Here is a 5,599-nt window from a genome sequence, read left to right on the forward strand (position 1 = left end):
TGAGACAGACATACAGACAAACGGAGAAAAAAAGAATGGTCCCCATATAAGGTAGCATTCTAACGAAGGCTGGTCCGCTGGTATTATGGTTAGTGTCGTGGTATGGCCGCTCAGATGTGGCGGGCTCACGTCTCCCCCAGGGCAGGGCAATGAAAAATCACCGGTTCTGTATCATGATTAGTTACTGCTGCAGTGTGGGGTCTTTAGCCCGGGGGTGGAGTGTGGGACGGGGCGGGGGTGGGGGGGCTGGGGGGGGGGGGGGTTGGGGGGAGGGGGGGTTGAAAAGCACAATTTTTTGAGAGCTTGAATTACAATTCAGTGGTCCCTTCGGTGTGCTTGTTCCGTGTGAATAGTTTGATAATAATAATAATAATAATAATAATAATAATAATAATAATATAATAATAAAATAATAATAATCCATCCCCCCACCAACAGAAAGGCTGCAGAAGGAAGTGTAGGGGCACAAAAAAAGACCAGCTCCTGATATACAAAATGGTAATGAAGAACAGTAAGAGAAGGAAAACCAACCTAAGCATGGCATGGATAGACTATAAGAAAGCCTTCGACATGATACCACACACATGGCTAATAGAATGCCTGAAAATATATGGGGCAGAGGAAAATACCATCAGCTTCCTCAAAATATAATGCGCAACTGGAATACAATACTTACAAGCTATGGAATAAGACTAGCAGAGGGTTAACATCAGGAGAGGGATCTTCCAGGGCGACTCACTGTCCCCACTACTCTTCGTAGTAGCCATGATTAACCCTTAAACGCCGGAGCCCTAAATAAAAAAAATGACTCCCGTATGCCGGAGGGGTTTGAGAGTGAGCGCGTAAGCGGAAAAAATATTTTTTTCAAAAAAATCACAGCGCGCTTAGTTTTCAAGATTAAGAGTTCATTTTTGGCTCCTTTTTTTCTCATTGCTTGAAGTTTAGTATGCAACCATCAGAAATGAAAAATATTATCATTATCATATATAAATAATGCGATATATGGTAGCGAAAAAAAAAAAATTCATACATAATTGTATTCAAATCGCGCTGTGCGCCAAACGGTTAGAGGTAACAAGTTGCTTTTTTTTTCGTTGTAATGTGCACTAAATTGCGATCATTTTGATATATAACATATTGTAAAACAATAAAAGCAACACAGAGAAAATATTATCACAAAATGATGCATGAATTCGTAGCGCGCGGATGTAAAAAAATAATTTTTTAATAAATTCACCATAAATCGAAATATTGTTATAGAGACTTGCAATTGTTTCAATGAAAGGAAAAATGATTGAATATTACGATACTGTAAGAGTTTTAGCTTACAAATGCAGTTTTTTACCATTTCGAACGAGTTAAAGTTGACCGAATGTCGAATTTTTGTTAAAAGTTTTTTTTTATATGCAAATATAAAAAAAATGAGAAATGCTACAACCTTCCAATAATTTTTGTTATATTGTGCATGTTTTTGCGCACATTTTCATATATAAAACTTTAAAAAAAAGCGTAATATGAAAAGGCACAAATATTAGGAGAATGTGACCTACGCGTTTCCGAGATTTTCGGCCGAGAATCGGCGCGCGGACGGAATAAAAATATTTTTTTCAAATATTCACCATAAATCGAGATATTGTCTAGAGACTTGCATATGTTTTAAAATGAAGATAAATGATTGAATATTACTAGACTGTAAGATTTTTATGTTATAAATGCGTTTTTTGACCTTTTCGGTTGAGTCAAAGTTGACCGATCGTATTTTTCGTACTTATCGTACTTTATATGCAAATATTTCAAAAATGATAAAATGCTACAACCTTCCAATAATTTTTGTTATATTGTGCATGTTTTTGCGCACATTTTCATATATAAAACTATAAAAAAAGCGTAATATGAAAAAGGCACAAATATTAGGAGAAGTGACCTACGCGTTTCCGAGATTTTCGGCCGAGAATCGGCGCGCGGACGGAATAAAAATATTTTTTTCAAGTCAAATATCACCATAAATCGAGATATTGTTCTAGAGACTTGCAATATGTTTTAAAATGAAGATAAATGATTGAATATTACTAGACTGTAAGATTTTTATGTTATAAATGCGTTTTTGACCTTTTTCGGTTGAGTCAAAGTGACCGATCGTAGTTTTTTCGTACTTATCGTACTTTATATGCAAAATATTTCAAAAATGATAAATGCTACAACCTTCCAATAATTTTTGTTATATTGTGCATGTTTTTGCGCACATTTCCATATATAAACTTTAAAAAAAGCGTAATATGAAAAGGCTCAAATATAGGAGAATGTGACCTACGCGTTTCCGAGATTTCGGCGAAAATCGTCGCGCGGAGGGGAAAAAAATATTTTTTCAAAAATTCACCAGAAATCGAGATATTGTTCTAGAGACTTGCAATATGTTTAAAATGAAGATAAATGATTGAATATTACTAGACTGTAAGATTTTTATGTTATATATGCGTTTTTTGACCTTTTCGGTTGAGTCAAAGCTTGACCGATCGTAGTTTTTTTTTCGTACTTATCGTACTTTATATGCAAATATTTCAAAAATGATAAATGCTACAACCTTCCAATATTTTTTGTTATATTGTGCATGGTTTTGCGCACATTTCCATATATAAAACTATAAAAAAAGCGTAATATGAAAAGGCTCAAATATTAGGAGAATGTGACCTACGCGTTTCCGAGATTTTCGGCCGAGAATCGGCGCGCGGACGGAATAAAAAATATTTTTTTCAAATATTCACCATAAATCGAGATATTGTTCTAGAGACTTGCAATATGTTTTAAAATGAAGATAAATGATTGAATATTACGAGACTGTAAGATTTCTTTTTATGATATATGCGTTTTTTTTTTTTTACCTTTTCGGTTGAGTCAAAGTTGACCGATCGTAGTTTTTTTCGTACTTATCGTACTTTATATGCAAATATTTCAAAAATGATAAATGGTCTACAACCTTCCAATAATTTTTGTTATATTGTGCATGTTTTTGCGCACATTTCCATATATAAACCTTTAAAAAAAAGCGTAATATGAAAAGGCTCAAATATTAGGAGAATGTGACCTACGCGTTTCCGAGATTTTCGGCCGAAAATCGTCGCGCGGAGGGGAAAAAAAATATAAAAATTCATTCACCAGAAATCGAGATATTGTTCTGAGACTTGCAATATGTTTTAAAATGAAGATAAATGATTGAATATTACTAGACTGTAAGATTTTATGTTATAAATGCGTTTTTTGACCTTTTCGGTTGAGTCAAAGTTGACCGATCGTAGTTTTTTTTTCGTACTATCGTACTTTATATGCAAATATTTCAAAAATGATAAATGCTACAACCTTCCAATATTTTTCGTTATATTGTGCATGTTTTGCGCACATTTCCATATATAAACTATAAAATAGCGTAATATGAAAAGGTACAAATATTAGGAGAATGTTGACACCTACGCGTTTCCGAGATTTTCGGCCGAGAATCGGCGCGCGGACGGAAATAAAATATTTTTTTTTCAAATATTCACCATAAATCGAGATATTGTTCTAGAGACTTGCAATTTGTTTTAAAGTGAAGGTAAATGATTGAATATTACTAGACTGAAGTAATTTGCTTACCCCCCAAAAAATATATTTATAATATATATATATATTATATATATATATATATACTATATATATATATATATCTATATCTATATATATATATATATATAGATATAGATATATATATTAGATATATATATATATATATATATATATATATATATATATATATATATATATATATATATATATATATATATAAATTTTTTTTTATACGAAAATATATATTACATTCTCCGATTCTAGGTACCAATACATAAATAAAAGGAATGCAGGTGACACTTCTCTTTTCGCATACAATGAAATGTCTTATTATTATTTATCATGCACACATTCAGATATATAAAAATTGTAATAAATATAAAACTAAATATAAAATAAATGCAGAATACTCACTCGTAATCCTGACTCTTCGTTCTATTCTTGTTTTCTCCCTCCTCCATTGAAGAGTCTTGCATTTTTTCCACTCGACATGACGAGGTACAGGTGGAGGAGGGAGACGCGCGCCCTTAACTGCTGATGGACCCGGCGGCCCCGTGCGCCCTCCGCTGTCGGTTCTTTAGGGGGCGCGCATCCAATACATGACCTTAGTGTGATACTTTCGGTCACACTCCCCTACTCCTGCAAAGAGCAACTTTGCAGAGACGACAGAAGAACCGGGTGTCTCTCCTTCTGCCATTCATATGGCACACCCGGCACCTTTCTGCCTTCGCCCTTCTATGGCCTCCAGTATGTGTTCCCCTGGCTGCAGCCGACACGCAGGGTCCACTACCGACGAGAAGCTGTGATGGCGGGGCCGGCAGCAGAGGGGTCGTCGTCAGCAGGGGCGTCGTCAGCAGGGGCGGCGACAGCAGGGGTGTCGTCAGCAGGGCGGCGACAGCAGGGCGTCGTCAGCAGGGGCGCGGCAGCAGGGGCGCGGCGCAGCAGGGGCGTCGTCAGCAGGGGCGTCGTCAGCAGGGGCGTCGTCAGCAGGGACGGCGGCAGCAGGGGTGGGCGGCGGCAGGTCGAAGCGAAGTTGGCCCTCCTATCTGCCCTTTCCCTCTAGGGGCAGATCTGCAGCTCGGGGCAGGGGGTCAGTTATGGAAGGCCACTCATCGGGATCGAAGTTGATGATGGGGCATTCCGGCTACCTCTAGGAAACTGTGCGTGGGTCAACCTCGGAAGATTGTCACCGCGGTACCCACAGTACAGTATGTAGGCATTTTGGAGGGCCAACTGAAGGATGTATTTGAGGAGCTTCTGTGTCCACCTTCTGGTTCTCCTGGCGAAGGGGATAGTACTGGATGAGCTGATCAAAGAGATCAACTCCTCCCACCAGTGCCTGTTGTAGTGCCCAATGACAGTAGGCCGATCGGTACGAAACTCCTCAAAACACAACTCGGCCCTGTCGACGTGTCTCTTCCGCTGTACGATCTATTCTTGGATGGGTTCATGACTCGTCGTAACCATGGGGGACGAGTCGGACACCCTTCCAAACCAACAGATGACGAAGACAGCGCCCTTCCGCCGCCACTCTGTCTCTCCTCTTGCCAGGTGTTGCGGATGACTAGCGAACCTCTTGAGGACATTCGGGGCCCCACGCACCAACCGAAGGGTACCACTGACGTGAACACCTGCTTCATACAGTTCCTGGGCCAGGGATACCGAGTTATAATAATATCCATAAACAGTGATAATCCCTTGGTTACGGAAACGTCCCACAAGGTTGATACAGTCGTCACGCAGCGTGGAGAATACCCGGTATACACTGAAAAGTCCACAACGTATCCAGTGTTTGGCCTCGGTAATGAGAAAGAATTTCACACCATATTTCTTTGGCTTCTTGGGGTTATACACTTTTATACTAAGACGTCCTTTGTAAGGCATCAATCCCCTATCCAAAGACAGGGTTCTTTCCAGGAATCACGAGATTACTACATCGCTCACGGATATAATCCAACACTGTACGCACTAAACAAAATGAGGCGATCACTGTTATTCCGGG

Source organism: Macrobrachium nipponense, chromosome 6 (assembly GCF_015104395.2).
Source record: "Macrobrachium nipponense isolate FS-2020 chromosome 6, ASM1510439v2, whole genome shotgun sequence".
In the NCBI taxonomy this organism is placed as follows: domain Eukaryota; kingdom Metazoa; phylum Arthropoda; class Malacostraca; order Decapoda; family Palaemonidae; genus Macrobrachium; species Macrobrachium nipponense.